At 48.6% G+C, this 16,807-nt stretch overlaps 1 protein-coding gene across 1 annotated transcript in view; it reads right to left on the bottom strand.

The window, feature by feature from the left end:
* The window catches only part of LOC115643738 (zinc finger protein 660-like), a 579,185-nt gene extending 562,624 nt beyond the window's left edge, over positions 1-16,561 (bottom strand). The window contains exons 1-2 of the mRNA XM_030547736.1: positions 16,189-16,561; positions 12,067-12,183 (exon numbers count right to left, since the gene is read on the bottom strand). The gene's annotated coding sequence lies outside the window, so the exon portion shown is untranslated. The remainder of the gene's footprint in view (positions 1-12,066; positions 12,184-16,188) is intronic.
* Between the last annotated feature and the right edge of the window lie 246 nt (positions 16,562-16,807).

Below are 16,807 nucleotides of genomic sequence, written 5' to 3'. Positions count from 1 at the left end.
ATTGTAAACCCATTGATATTACTGCCCTTCCTCATCCAACTTCCGACAACATTTTTCCTGGTATTACACCACAATACCATGAACATAATATAAACAAGGAAAGGAAGTGAGCAACTCCGGATATGGATCGCGCTCTAGTGGCACCAAAGCAAATTATGGAGGGATATCTTACAGGAATGGTGGGGGAGGATCTTACTCTAACATGCATTATACAACCACATCTGCTTGAGACCAACACAGTCTATTTGGATTGGTTTTGAGCAATAAACCCAGTAATCACTTACACTGAAGGACAGGTAAAAACATATGGGGACTGGCTAAGTAGGGTGGAATTTACAGATGTGCAAAACAAGTGGAGTGCATCAATCCGCATTCGCAATATACAACTAAGAGATGCAGGTACATACACAGGGACTTGTACATACACAAGGACTTGGTCTATAACCTTGAGTACCAGTAAATGCATTTACCATGTGCAAGTCTGTAAGGATGCCTGTCCCACAACAGCCCCCACGTCACCTCCTTCCATTCCTCCACACATTGATACTACCCCGAAGAAAGGATGCCCAACTACACAACCATGGCCTAAATCAGGGATCTTCCTACACCCCACTGCGGAATATATGGTGGAGAATGTAGGATGGCTTTACATGCTACTAAAAATGGATTTTGCAGGTATGGCCATGCCAGAGCAATGTCCCAGCCATTATAAGAATTGGTTTAACTCTGAAATGCAGATGCAGTTACAACTCTGGAAGGGCTCTCAAATTATCCCACAACAGAATAGAGACAGAAGAGATACATTGGGAACAGCCCTGGGAGGTTCTAGCCTTGGCATGTCCCTATGGAACTCGGCAGATATTGAAAATCTTAATTTGAAAATCAACACCATGGTGGATGGAATAGGCAAGACAGTTAAAACAGGGGGGAGGTATTAGTAGTCTATTACCGGACCAGCATGCAATCACTATTGATAATATGCATTTAATTGCGCAAGGGTTTAAACACCTAAATGCTACCATTTTGTCTCTTATCAACAGTATACAAAACAATGATGTTTCACTGGCAGTGGTCTGTATGGCCTATGGCAATAGGGTAATAGAGATAGTACAGCAAAGTTTTCCGCAGTTGCAGCTTCAAAACTGGCCACGTATCTTAGACCATGCAGCCATCATAAAACAAATACAACAACAGGGCATAACCCATATGGTGCCTATCTTTCTACAATTTGCTAAATTTGATAAGATTCCAAGACGGGATCAGGAGGAGGGTAAAAGCATACACCTCATGATGGCAGTGCCTAGATGGGTACAAGAGCCAGTCAAGGTATACTACGCAAACAGTGTGGGGATGCTGGTAAATAAGACATAAGTGCAACACTACCCCACTGTGCGCCTAGTAGCTGAAACTGGCTCAGAAATCAATCAAGCGTGTTGCACAAAACATAATGGATGGTACTGGCTCAGAAATCAATCAAGCGTGTTGCACAAAACATAATGGATGGTGGCTGTGCGAGTGCTATGCCAAAATTGACATTAATGCCACTAGGAAAGGCTGGGCACGACTAGTACAAAAGGAATTGGTTACTGAGGTAGTGCGAATTCAGGACATGGCCTATGCCATAGGATATCACAATTTCTCCATAGATGGTAATGTCTGCCCCACAAGAGAGGCAGGATTCTGTGTGCCTGTGACAAGCACTATTCAAATAGGAGTCCATGCCTTTTGGCCAACAAGAAATGGTAATGCTGTCACTGAAATGGTCATCCTACATGAATGCCTACAAAACTTATTAATTGATCTGTTCCCCCCCTGTGAAATTTTTACAACTAGGTATACATGAATAAGTAGCAAGAACTAAGGAATCCCTAATACCTATAACTCAATTGATCCAACAGCAAATAAGTGAAACTGATACGGTGCAAAGAGAGGTGGAAACACCCTGGTGGGCAATCCCAGAGGATGTGACTTTACATCCAGTGGTCCGCACTCTGAGTGTACTCCTAATGGGGATCCAGGCCCTAACTGTTATGGTTTTAATAGGAATGTGCTACTATATGATCCGTCAAACAAAGAAAGCTAAGCTATAAGGTCGAGTAAATAAGGGAATGGAAATGGCAATCAACACTGCTGTGGTACACCCGAACAATCATTTCATAGAGTGAGGAGTAAAGTCACACTAACAAATATGTTATGACAAAATACATACATACGTACATTACAAATATATATAACATATATTCCATAAGTTACATTTATATCCTTGGTATAGTTTCTATATCCCCACGAAGCCCTCAGTAAGACAACAGATAGGCTACTGAACACTGCGTACGTATGGTCCCAGGCCTAACATTCCCAGGCCCACCATAAGGGACTAAAAAATAATTGGATAATAAAATCTGTCTATCAGTCGTACGAGGGAATGTTCAGACTAGAAAGACAGATGGGGCATTAGTGTATGGATGGTAAAATAAGGTAACCACATAACAATGTTTAGCCCACGGGGTTATCCTTAGCCCATGCATTATGCTTTTCCGGGACGATGGGTAAACATCCTCCCCATAAAAAGACAAAAAGTGGGGGAATGTAGTAAGTGAAGGCCCTGATAAAGGCCCGGCATGAGGCCTGAGCTAAAGTAATGGTCAAGACTTAGCTATCATAAAGCAAAGTTAGGTGGTGAGCAAGAGGTAGGCAAGAAAAGGGCTGATGTTGCATAAATATATAACCACCTAGTGTATTAAAGTATAAACACGGTACCAGAACACCCTATGCTGGAACATTCCATAGATAACAAGGAACAGGCTGACCCATCCCAATAACAAGGCAAAAAGGGTAATATGATGGATAGGTTGTTTTGTTCGAACCAACACGTACAAGGTGAGAAGCGGCAGCTTACTACGTAGAAGGGTTGTACCTTGCTACACAGAGGGGTTGCACCTCATACGTCAGGAGTGATGTGTAACTTGTTTGTACCTGTGTATAAGAATGTAACCCTGGGACGGTGTCTTGGTCAGGCTGAATGGGCAGTGGAAAGTTCCACCACTGACTGAGCCAAGTCCATCGACCGGGGGCACATACTCGTAGCATGTCCTGTAGAGTCAAAATCTAGAGGGAACTATTATTGTGTCCAATACGGCAATAAACCTGGCCGAAGTGCCTTCGTACCTTACTAGACTCTGTGGTCATTGAGGGTTCTCTTTGGGTGTGCTGTGTCAGCTATCTTCGAAGAGCTGGGACAGCACACAGAGGGAACACACGCACACAGCCGAGAGATATCAACATTGAACAGAGCAGAGCACCACACTGGTAGGCATCTGACAACAAAAGGGACTGGCCTAGATGACCTCTCGAGGTCCCTTCCAGTTCTATAATTCTATGAACCAAAGGCCAGAGAAAAGCAGAAACAAAGGAGTCACTCTGGGTGATTCTCCCTGTCACTGTTCCCAAGGCAGCTCTCTCAGGTTTACAAAGCTGTTTGAGGCTCCAGCCTTTATACAGTCTCTCCTGGCAGTGCCCCTTTCATGGGCTGAGCCTAGTTTTAGCTTTTGGGAAGTGTGACCCTGGGAGCTCTAACACTGGGCCTTTTTGCCCCAGCACATCTTGTTTCTTTCTGTGGCCCCCCAGTGAGTCCAAATGAGTAGATACTCCTGACACAGACTGTGAACATAAGAGCTGCCCACTGCATCAGACCAATGGTCCATCTAGCTCAGCGGCCAATGCCAAGTGCTTCAGAGGGAATGAACAGAACAGGTAATCATCAAATGATCCACCTCGTCACCCATTCCCAGCTTCTGGCAAACAGAGGCTAGAGACACCATCCCTGTCCATCCTGCCTGTGACACTGGCAGATGAGGTGTTAGCTCTTGCAAAAGTCCCCATGTCTTCATTGAACAGGGACAAACGCATAGCTAGAATCAGTCTGACTCATCTGTGTTAGTATTAGATATTAGGATTATAAGAACGCGTTTACACTTTATTGAATGCTTTATTGAGTTGCTGCCTGGGTTAATATCTGACTAGTTGCATTGTGAGCCTCTGTAAATCACCAGACAGGAGAGAGACTTTACCTAGGTGAAGTGCTGACTGGCAACCGAATGCATTACACCCTGCCTGGCAGGAAAGGTTCATCAACACCAGAGAGACTATTATGGGATGTTAAAGATGACAAAAGACTGTTGTTGTGCTCTTGACTTCCCGTTAGCTGAGTTTGCAGCTCAGAGCACATGGCAGGAAGGGGATAAAAAAACCCGTACAGAAGGAACTGTTTATCTGTATGCTGCTTGGACTCTGGGAGGAGGGGGGGGGGGGAAGTTTCTAGGCATAAGCAAGACATCCCCATCTGACTAGCCTGGGTTAGTCCTAGGGAAGATATAGGGCTTGCTTATTTACAGAAGCTTCTATTACCTTTTGAAATTTAAGACTGTAACTTGTCTCAATCTATAGGATTACCTGCTTTAACTTCATAAACTCTCCTTTCCTTTTAAATAAGTCTGTAATAACCTGTATTAAGGACTGGCTATAATTATTGTCTTTGTTGTGAGATCTAAGATTCAACTGACCTCAGTGACTGGTCCTTTGGGACACGGTCAGGCTTGACAAAGCCCTAGCTGGGATGATTTAGTTCAGGATTGGTCCTGCTTTGAGCAGGGGATTGGACTAGATGACCTCCTGAGGTTCCTTCCAACCCTCATATTCTATGACTCTATGACTGGCAGTAACCTGAACATTGCTGTGATTCGTGGGCTAAGGCAGTGGTTCTCAACCAGGGGACCTGGGCCCGCTGGGGGCCACTAGCAAGTTTCTGGGCGGGCACCAAGCAAGGCCAATATTAGACTCACTGAGGCCCAGGGCAGAAAGCTTAAGTCCCAGTGCATGGGGCTGAAGTCCAGGGCCCTGAGCCCCACCACCCACGGCTGGGGCTGAAGCCAAAGCCTAAGCAATGTAGATTTGTGGGGCCCCTGTGACATGGTACCCCGAGAGAGGAAGAAAGTGCTCAGAGGACTCAGCCAGAAGGTTGAGCCCTGACACACTACTGGCTTAGAGGGTCTCTGCCAGTCAGGAAGGGCTAGCAGTGAGGGAAGATTGGCAACTGATGGATGGAGGGGTGAAGAGGTTTGGGGTATGGTGGGGGAAGAAGCATCTAGAACTGGATAACCGGGGGCTGGGCAGTCTCCATAGGGGACACTTGCTCCTCCTGTGCCCTTTCCACACCCTCTTGTGAGTAGAGAATGACCACCCTGTCCCCATCCCCACAGGCAGCCGTGTCTCAGGACTCTCCCAAGTTGCACCCACTAATTCTCTTCCCATTTGGGGTAGACCTTGGGGCAACAAATTACCATCAAGATGAACCCAGCTGAATGCTGCTTGTTCTGGTGCGACAGGGGCTTCTGGAGGGTGAAAGGCAGAACTGCAGCACTTCTCAGGCAGAATGTATCTTCTTCACGCCAAAAAAAGAAATTCTGTGCTGGACGTGAATTTTGTGCATATGCAGTGATGCAGAATTCCCACATGAGTAACTCACATCTGGTACAAACATAACCTGCTCACTCCCATCTCTTCTCCCTATGGGTCGAGTCCCAGAGTTGCTCCTGTCATTAATGCACACAGGCTTTCACTCCCGTTAGTGCTGGCAAGACCCAATCCAGTTACAAGACTGAACCCTTATTTTCCTAGCACATGGGAGAGTTTCAGCTGAGGGGGAGGTGAGATGGGGAGGGGGTACAAAGGGGAAAGTTGTTGTACCCATGTTGGTCCCAGGATAGCAAACAGGTATTTTTAATTGGTTCTAAAATAATTACCTCACCCACCTTGTCTCTCCAAGAGATCTGAAAGTGGCAGAAGGAGACAAACAGGAAGACAGAGCTCAGGACCCTAAACCAAACATTTCAAACCCCTGGAAGAAACAACATTTCCCTTCTGCCCCTGGGTATGTTTGGATCCTATATGAGGGACCACCCCATTCTCCTCACAGCAGCAAAGGGAGACTGCAGCCAGCCCCAGATGGTCCTTCCCAATCCTGGCATGTTTGTTGTGACAGTTTGTGTGTGGCGGGTGCACGGGCTGGGTACAGCTGGACCGATTTGCAGGTTGGAAAGTCAGGGCAACTCTAGCACAGCTTGGGGGCTGTGGGCAGGGGGAGCAGTTCTGGAGCTGGGCCTCTGTCCTCTCTAGCTCCCATGGCAGATGGCTCTGGCAGCATCAAGTGGGTCCATCACTGCATAGGAAGATTGGGGTAGTGTCTGAGCTCAGGGTGAGAATTGGAGGGAGGTGTCCATGCTCAAGAATGGGGGATGGAATCCACCTCCCCACCCCTCTGCAGAGCTCAGCAACTAGGGATTTATCCAGTGAAGTGAATTTCACTCTGGGTGACTTTGAGTCAGACACGGAAAGATCCTTGGGCCTTAGGTTCCACACTGACCACAGGAGTTTACTAGTTCTCCCTCCCCAGACGGCTGGGGGCAGCCAGGGATAATTAGTGGGTTATGGGAATTAGAAGATGAAAATTCACTAAGAACAATGATATTTCTGTGTTTATTATTAAATCCCCAGACACCCACCAATCCCCGTCCTCCTTCCGATGATCTATAAATATCTAAGGGACTCAGCTATTGATCCTGCAGGCAGTTCCTGCCCTTCCCCACTTTCTAAAGCAGCACTTTTAAGAACAGGGCAGGGAAACATGTAAATACTTTGAACCAAATTCCAGAAGCTGCTGAGCATGGAGAAGTGAAAATGAAACCAAGGTTCCATCTCTCCAAGGACCTGGCCCCTAGTGCAAAATAAAAGACACTCCCCAGAAATCTGAAATGACCACTTCATAACTGATAAAATGTTATTAATCTGTTCACTTCTGGGAATTATCAATAAGAGAAACAACCCAGTGACAGTGATGTAATGAGGAAAAGATTTCATGTGTTTTTAGATTATACTGATTTGTAATCTGGGAATATATACACTAAAATGCCTAATTTGTAGCCCTATGGCAATAGCCTGGTGTCACTACAGGGCAGATTAAGGTTGGTGCCTTAGTTGTGAATTTCCATCCCCTAACATATTGCAATTGCGGTTAAATGGGTTTGACAAAATTCATTTTGTCTATTTCTTTCTTTTAATTTCAACAGATAGTGATATTTATTTTAAGCCCTTTTTTCAATGTTTACAATTTCAATGTTCAGAGTTGTGGGAAGTTATGGGAGTTGTCAGACGACAATTATTTAATTACATTAATTGTTCAGATTCCAAAAGCAAAATCATAACTGTTCAAAGAGAAATTGTCAATGTCACATGCAAAATATACAGTGTCAACATCCTTAAATCAAACTCCACTTTCTCCAGAAACATTTCTGTATATTACCTATACAAATATTTTTCCATCTGTGTGCGTGTGTGTACAGTAAAATGAACGTTGGCTGCAATTTAATTCATAAAAATCCATTCCTTTCAAGCATAATTTTAAGTAATGAAGTTCTTGAAATCTTTCACTTCCTAGACTGGAATGTTTCATTTCAGGATAATTACACCCTCCCTGTGATGTATTTCACTCTCAGTATCGTAACCCCCTCGTGACATAGCTCCTGTCTGGGAGTTCTGCTGAGGCACGTGGCATTATGATCAAAAGATGACACTCTGACACATGAGCAGAGACACATGGGGGAGGGTGGAAGATGAGGTAACATGGAGGCTACCAGAGTTGAACGTGGCCCTAAGAGCAAACCTCCTCTGAGCCTCTGCTCTCTTCCACCTCCCAGAGTCAGTAATTCTGAGAAATTGTTCCCTGAAATCTAAATAGCCCCAGTATGAGAGACAGTGATTAACACAGGTACCTTAGGGGCTGCAGCGCCATCCCCCTGCCTTGATGAGGGGGATGAAGAATTGCTGTAGAAATGGGTTAGGCTAGGAGAGGGCACAGCTGAAGTGGGACTGGGAGCTCAGTTGACCAAGAGGCCAGAACTCATAGGACGGTTGGGAGAAGTCAACAGGACTGGGTAGAGGCATTTCAGTGTATTCTCCCCATTAACCATTCTGCCATGTATTTAATTTAGAAATATCTGAACATCCTGGAGCTAAGCGGGGATGATGCATTTTCACTTACATTGGTATAGTTTTAATAAGGTGCTTAATCAGATGCTCATGCAACAGAAAGCAATCAATAATGGGTGTGCTTTCATTCATTAACTTGACTGTGTGCTGGGCATCGCTTTAAAAAAAAATTGGTGTGAGCGAGTGTCAAAATTTTAGACATTAAGAAATGGAAATTAAGTGTCAGTTTATTTCTCATGCATTTAGCCCTTTTGCCCTAGAACGCGCATTTGACTCTGACATTGCTTTATCCACCCCACCAGAAAATGCTATAGAGAACCCGGTCATTACAGCCGACCGTCACTAGGTACAGTTCTACCAGCTATGGGCCAACATTCAAATGGTTCTGTATGTTTTATCTTTCATTCAGCTTTGCAAATCTTAGGTCCCATTTAAAAACTGGAACTGAAATAACCAAAGCAAGTAAAGAAGAGAGCGCCATCAGGCATAGGTAGGGGGAAAATAATAAATGGAAAGAATTAACTATGCACAAAGGAACATCTCAAACTATGAGAGCCTCAGACCGTCGTCCAAGTGAATCCATCCCAGCCAATCACTCAGCCTGTCTGGCAGTGAATGCTGTGTGTTCCAGGCAGAGCTACGGTGTGTGCGTCTGCTCTGCTGACGTGCTGCTTTGGTACGGAAGGGACCATGGCCACAGGGAGCAGAGACATGGACTCCTACAAAACACATTCCCAGATACACCTCCAATGCCACATACCCCCCACCACCTCCCCACTGTCTGCCATCCCCTCCCCTACCTAAACATGCCCATTCTCAGCCTATTGCTAACACTTCCTTCCAGCCTTCAGCACTATAAATAAATAAAACATGGTGTTACAAAAGGTAGAGTGTGCCTGAGAAACCTGATCTGGATGTCAGTAAGGTTTTTGATACAGTTCCACGTGGGAAACTATTCATTAAATTGGAGAAGATGGGGATTAATATGAGAACCGAAAGGTCAATAACGAATTGGTTAAAGGGGAGTCTACAAGGGGATCATATTGAACGGTGAGTTGTCAGGCTGGAGGGAGTTACTAGTGGAGTTCCTCAGGTCAGTCTTGGGACCAATCTTACTCAACACTTTTATTAGTGATCTTGGCACAAGAAGTGGGAGTGGGACACAAAGCCGGGAGGGATTGCCAATATGGAGGAGGACAGGAAAATCATACAAGAAAATCTGCATGTCCTTGAAAGCTGGAGTAATAGAAATGGGATGAAAATGAATAGTGCACAAATTCTAGTTGTTAGTCTCCAAGTGCATAATTTTGCAATAAGCTGGGGATTTATCAATTGGAAGTGACAGAGGAGAAGAAAGACCTGGGTGTTTTGGTTGCTCACAGGATAATTATGAGCTGCCAACGTGATGCAGCTGTGAAATAGGTTAATGCAGTCCTAGGATACATCAGGTGAGGTATTTCCAGCAGACACATGAAAGGGTTAGTACTGTTATACAAGGCACCGATGAGACCTCATCTGAAATACACCTCTACCTCCTGCCCTTAAAATCTGTGAGTCTATAAACTGTGCTTTCTGTTGCACAGACACTGATGGAGATCAGGCCCCATCGTGCAGCACGTGGCAGAGAACCTGACTGAGATCAGCACCCCCATTCTGCTGGGCACTGCACAGACAGAGAGGGACGGTCCTTTCCCCAAAGAGATCACAATCCAAGGAAACAATGGGTAGGAGGAAAACAGAGAGGGGCTGTGACTACCCCAAGGTCACCAAGCAGGTCAGGGACAGAGCCAGGAACATACCCCATTGACGCCAGAGAAACATCACCCGCAGCTTGGAAAGGTCCCCAGATCCCATTGTATTAGGCTGCAGGAAGAGGTGGTTTGTCCATGGATGCACAGGCTGTCTTGGCAGGGCAGCTCAGCTGCGGTCCCTGCACCCAGCTGGGTGTGTGTGTCATGGGTCAGGAGAAGTCAGTGTCCAGTCCTGTGGGGTTGTGCTCCTGGCTCATACCTCCAGCACTCACTGCTGCCCCTCCCTTACCAGCTGCACTGGTCAGCCAGCCCCAGGCCTCTGTGAGGTCACTGCCCCTCCCACCCCACCACATCAAACCTTCAAACAGGGACATGGTGCACCAGTGCCAGAGTGCACTAGTGTAAAGTCTGTCCGTACTAAGGGTTTGCACCAGTGCCTAAAACACTAGTGTGGCAGAGACCTTCAGTACCCAAAACAGCAGTACGGTGGAACTAGAACTGGGATCTATTTCTAGCTCTGTCATAGACCTTGCACACATCAATGTTTCTCCTCCCAACTTTAGTCTCTTTACCCAGCTGCCCACTCACTGGGGTCTCCTCTCTCTCCACAGCTGCTCACCACTAAAATCTGCGTGCGTGTCACCAGACCTGAGGTAGTTCAGCTTTGGAATAGTCTTAGAAGGGGGGCTGTGGAGTCTCTTTTCCTGCAAGTTTTTAAGAACAGGTAGGACAAACCTCTGACAGAAATAATCAACATATACTTGGACCTGCCTCAGCAGAGACAGCTGGACTTGATGACATCTTGATGTCCTATCTAGCCCTACATTTCTAGAATGCTATGCAATATATACGTATAAAACAACATACAGAGAAAAAACGCACGACAACATGAAGTCAGGTCATTCAAAAAACACCACCACCACCACAAAAAACTACATTGCACAGCATAAAATGACACAATACTAAGGAAAAGAAAGCAACACAATGCAAACTAACACACCTTAGGACCAAAGCACACAATGCAAAATCACAACTCAAACCAACATAACACAGACACCAAACAAGCTAAAGCAAAACAAAGCATCATAAAACGATGCAACACAACATGGTGCATCATACGTCCAAATGGTACCATGCAAAACAGCTCAGCGTACAACAGGACACAGCACAAAAGAGAATTATTTCAATGTAGGTCTGGAAGGGATCTTGAGAGGTCGTCTACTTCAGCCCTCTGTGCTGAGGCAGAACCAAGTATCCCCAGACATTCCCAGACTGGTGTATCTCTAACCTGGTCTTAAAAACCTCCAGTGAAGGAAATTCCACAGTCTCCCATGGAAGCCAATGCAACACAGGCCAAAACATCGCTGTATACACACACGCTGGGCTTGTGCATAAGGGGAGAGGCAAGAACTGAAACCATCTGGGTTCAGTTCCCAGTTTTGCCCCAAATTTTCCATGCAAACTTGAGCACATTACTTCAGCTCTCTGAGCTTCAGTTTCCCCATCTGTAAAATGGAGAGTCACCTCCCACCATTGGCCTATTTAACCTTTCAGCTTTCTGTGGCAAGGCCTCTCTGTCCCTGTGGGCATGTTGACACTGCAGTCAGACACCGGTGGCTGGCCCATGCCCGCTGACTTGGGCTCACACGGCTCAGGCTGCAGGGCTGTTTAATTGTGGTGTCCATGTTCCAGCTGGGGCTGCAGCCCAAGGTCTGGCACCGTCCCACCTCGCAGGGTCCTACAGCCTGGCTCCAACCCGAGCCCAGACATCTACACTGCAATTAACAGCCCCTTCGCCTGAGCCCTGTGAGCCTGAGTCAGCTGGCATGGGCCAGCTGGGGGGTTTTAACAGCAGGGTAGAGATACCCTTAGTGTCTTTTCCGCACCTGTCAGAATGGGGACTCTGATCTTGGTCAGTGTCTGTGCAGAGCCCTGCACAACAGGAAGCCTGATCTCAGTTGGGGACTCTGCAGCTCCCAGCATTACAGGAGCCCTGATTTTGTTTAGGGCCCCTGCAGCAACTGGCTAAATGTGGGGGCAGGATCTCTGTCAGGGTCTGTGCAGTGCACAGTACAGTGGTCGGGTGTGATCTTCGTTAGGGTCAGTGCAATGCCAGACCCAACGGGGACACAGATCCCAGTCGAGGTCTCTGAAGTGCTCAGAACAACGGAGGCAGCGGTCTGGGTCACAGTCGTGTGCTACCTGGCACAAGGTGGGCGGTGATCTCGGTGTAGGTCTCAGTTTTACCTGGCACAACAGTGGGGTCTGATCTCACCTGGGGTCTCTTCAGTGCCTGGCAGAACAGGGTCCAGGTCTCAGTTGGGGTCTCTTCAGTGCCTGGCAAAACAGGGCCACGCTCAGTACGATAGGAGCCCTGATCTCAGTCACACACCTGGAGAGAAAAGCAGGAAGATTTTTGAGAATTTGAAATCAGTATTTCAGAACTGAGAAGAAAATGGGGCACAAACTAAATATTTGCCAATATAAGAGATAAGCACCAACATGTGGGGAGATTTTATGTTACTGTTAGGTATTTGAAGATGTTGAAATGGAGCAGCAGGCGGAGGTCTTCCACCCTTAATTTTGTTAAGAGGTGGAGCAGGTCCATTACGCTGACATGTGCTGCATGCTTTCACTATTGATAGGCAATAGGGTTGAATGCCTGGAGCATACCAAAAGCGAGCGATAGTGTCCACGAGGGCGTGCGTGCCGTAGTGACCCCCTTTATCATGGTGCCAGCGAACTGCCACAGGGTATGTGGAGCGAGGGAGGCAGGCTCGGCCATCTGGCATAAGCCAGGTCCCTTTGACCAGAGTGGCCCCGAGGCTTTCCCATGATTTTAGTTCAGCAGCGGGTACTGGTACGGGGTGCGGTGGAGTAAAGGAGGAGGTTGCAATAGCCAATGTGGGCATGGCTAAAGGTAAGGTGGCAGCCTTCTTGGCGGAGGCGTCAGCCAGGGCATTCCCACGGGTAACGGGGCTGCTATCTTTAGTATGGGCCCGGCAGTGAACTACAGCCAGGACGGAGGGTTTTTGGAGGGCGTCCAAAAGCTTGTGGATGAGGGGGAGGTGCTGAATGGGTTTACCGGCAGCTGTCTGGAAACCTCGAAACTTCCAGAGGTGGATATGACAATGCACAACTCCAAAAGCATATTTGCTATCAGTAAAAATGGTAACGGTCTTACCAGCGGCCAACTGGCAAGCTCGGGCCAGGGCATAGAGTTCAGCGGCTTGGGCTCCCCAGTTGCCTGGCAGTGAGGCGGCCTCTTGAATGTCCCATTCAGAGGTGACAGCATAACCAGTGAAACGCTTGCCATCAACATAGAAGGAGCTTTCGTCCGAGAAGAGGATGCAATCGGGGTTGTCCAGTGGCACGTGAAACAGGTTGTCTCTTATCTGTAAGATGCTGTATGGGGGATGGGCTGAGCTGGTGGTGCAGGGGTGTATTCCTCACTTGTGTAAGCATCTGCGGATGCAGCCAGACCTTCTGGGCGTCCCCAGGGGCATTCACGTTTAAAGTGACCAGGCTGTCCGCACTGAAAACAATTTCCTGATGGCTGGGGTCGCCAGGACCCTCTTCCCCGGGCACCCTGGAATCCCCTGCCACGGCCACGGCCTTTGCCTCGAACACCACCGTGAAAAGCTAAAGCCATCAGCTTATATTCTTCCTTTTTCTCTTTCTTTTTACTACTTTCCCTTTCTTTCTCCCAGGCAAAATCAGCTACTTCCAACACTGAAGTGACTGACTCACCTCCCCAACCAGGGCGAAACTTTAAGAAGTAATCCCTTACAGGGGGCACCGACTGATTCACAAAAAATGAAATAAGAGTAGGGTGGTCTGCTTCTCTCTCAGGATCCATCTGAGTGAACATTCGGGCCCCCTCCAATAGCCTCGACCAGAACTTTCTGGGCGGCTCATCAGATTCCTGCCGAATCTGCATGAACTTAGCCTGATTAGGCGAGCGGCGAGCCATTTCCTTGAGTCTCTCTAACAATCGCTCTCTATCTGTTCGCAGCTGAGTCAGCCTTAGCTGAGTCCAGTCTAGGGGATTCCAGCCAGCGGCCAGATCCCGCCTATCCATCCAAGTAACATTAGCTGCATTGCTATCTCCCCATGTCCTTTCTGCCATCCACAATCTACTACGTTCTTCTCCAGTCAAAACTCTACTTAACAACTGATCCACATCCGTATAAGTAGGATTATAACTTAAAAACAATCTTTCTAGAAGTTCTATGATCTTTCGGGGATTTTCCCCAAAAGACCCTGACAACTGTCCCCACTCTTTCAAATCCCATTCTAGCCATCCTTTATATTCCACAATACTAGCATGTTGCAATCGTCCATTATTGCTCATATAAGGTTGATCGTGCACCTGTAAAGGCATCTCTATAACCATACTTTTATTATTCGCAAGAGATTTGACAGAGACATCCTCTGGGCTATCCTCAGGGGGGGGGCATGCACCCTGCTGTACCTGCTTGGACCTAAGCCTAGTAACTACTCCTCCCAAGGTTGGCCCCTCCAATTCCTCCTCATCCTTCTGCACAAATTCCAATCTGGGATCCTGCAGATTCCCCTCTGCTACAAGGAGAGAGTTCCCCTGCGGAGGAATAGGGGCAGGTGCAGAGGGGACCAGCTGACGAGTCAAAACACGCCGTGGTCTACACCCTTCATCGAAATAACCTGGAGGGGGTTCACTCTCGGGAGAGTACCTGACTGCCATAATTTTTAAAGATTTCCACAGCTCTGCTGCTGTGTCCCAACAAAACCAGTAACATAACTGTCCCGGATGGTCTTTTTCGATCTGGCTCTTTACTCCTCTTAAGGCAGCCTGTTCGAAAGAGCCATACGAAGGCCACCTCATCTCCGAGTCGGCCAATACCGCGGTATACCCAGTCCAATTCCTTACACATAGTGTGTACAACTTCTTCCTAGACATTCCTGTCTGTACTGGGAGTTTCCCTTCATTCCATAACTTATTTACAATCCCCAACGGACTCTCAAGAGGCACGCTAGTCCCTTGACCCATGGTGTCTGACAGGAGCCCTCCAACTGGCGTTTACCCTGCTGTCCAATACACGACCCCTCAATATTGAATTGGCTAGGAGAAATCTCCTGTGGCGCCTTGCCAATTCATATATGAGTGGTCTGACCACTGGACAGAGGTACCGCACCAGAAGGAATCCCGGACGAGCCCCCAAATTGTTAGGTAATAAAGCAAGTCCTCACTCACCTCTCCAACACCCGAGGTTGCTGCGGAGTTGGAATATGGGCCCACAATTCTGTCAGAGACCAGACACAAATGCGTTAATCAACGGGCACACACTACCCCAAAAGCTTTAGAATAAGTGTGGCCCCTTTATTAGGGGTGAGCATCAATATTTATACACAGAAGTAAACAAAGTGATTAATAAAAAATAATGGTCATGCATAATCAATCAAGATTTTACAGGAAGAGCAAGTTTAACAAGTAAATGCATAGAGATAAAGGCTAATGGCTACTTGAGGAAGGGGGTGTCATGAGTAGTTTGCAGGTCAGTGCTTTGTTCAGAAAAAGGTTCAGAAAGGATTATGCAAAGACGGCCAGTCTGGGTGTTTTTTGGCTCCAAAGTTCACCAAAAGTTTAGACCCAACATTACCATTCAACAGTTCAAGAGAAAAGAGGGGAAATTGGAGGGGATTATATAGGGATATTGAATCAACAACAGAATGGGACGGATTCTTCTTGCCTCACACTCACAGGGCCAGGAGGGAGCCCTGGGTGATGTCTTTTCACAGGGGAAAGGAGCGGGGCTGGAGTCAGGTCACTGGCTGTGGGGAGGGGCTGGCAGTGGGGTCTGGGAATGTGACTAGCAGGTGATTGGCGGGAGGAGTAACTGGACTAGGAAACCTGGGGCTGAGCCCATCTCCATGGGGGACACTTGCTCCTCCCTCCCCTTCCTGGCCCTTCCCACGCCCTGTTGCCAGCAGAGAGGAGCCCCCCCAGCCCAGCCCAGAGGTGTCCCTGTCTCAGGGCCCCCCCAGCCTCTGCCCAGTTCAGAAATCACTCGGGGGAACCATTTCCCACCCACACAAGGACAAATCCCTGCAGGTGAAAATGGGGGAAACACCCCAAACCTGAGATCTGAACTGGCCATTGGCGAAGGGCAGAGAAAATGGGGCACAATGGGGGGAGGGGAACAGGGAACTTCTCAGGGTTTGGGGGAGGGGGGGTCACCCTGGGTGCTGCTCGTTGCTCTCTAGGGAGAAAGGGGGCAGGGCGGGAGAGGAGGGGGGTCCCCACGGGGGGGGCAGCGGTAAATCCGAGGGGATCTCAGCCCCCCCTTTCTCCCCCCGCTACTCAGGGGTCACCTGCTCTCCCCCCCCCCGCCATGCCCAGAGCCCCCGCGGCACAAACCCTTCTCCGGCCCCGGGAGAGGCTCCAACGGCCCCGCGCGAGCCAGGCAGAGCCGAAGCAACCAACTCTCCCTCCCAACCCGGCTCCGCCTCCCCGCCGACGTCACTTCCGCTCCGAGGAGAGTCAGGAACTACAACTCCCAGCCTGCGCCGGGGCCGCTTCCGTCCTCTCCAGCCCAAGTTAAGGCGGTCCCCGGGGCCAGGCAGACCGGCTCCCCGCCCCTCCTCCTTTTCCCCCGCTGAGAGACCGGCCCCCCCCGCCTTTTCCCGGGGAGCGGTTTAATACAGCGGCAGCGCTGGGAGGGCTTGTGACCTCTAAACAGCCGCCAATCCCCAGCCCTGACCCCCCCAGCGCACCCCAAACTCCCAGCTCCCCCCAGCCCTGACCCCCCCACTGCACCCCAAACTCCCAGCTCCCCCCAGCCCTGACCCCCCAGCGCACCCCAAACTCCCAGCTCCCCCCAGCCCTGACCCCCCCCAGCGCACCCCAAACTCCCAGCTCCCCCCAGCCCTGACCCCCCCCAGCGCACCCCAAACTCCCAGCTCCCCCCAGCCCTGACCCCGCCCAGCGCACCCCAAACTCCCAACTTCCCCCAGCCCTGACCCCACCCCCAGCCCGC

Source organism: Gopherus evgoodei, unplaced genomic scaffold (genome assembly GCF_007399415.2).
Source record: "Gopherus evgoodei ecotype Sinaloan lineage unplaced genomic scaffold, rGopEvg1_v1.p scaffold_69_arrow_ctg1, whole genome shotgun sequence".
Taxonomy (NCBI): Eukaryota; Metazoa; Chordata; order Testudines; family Testudinidae; genus Gopherus; species Gopherus evgoodei.
This window is presented reverse-complemented; position numbering and strand designations above follow the sequence as displayed.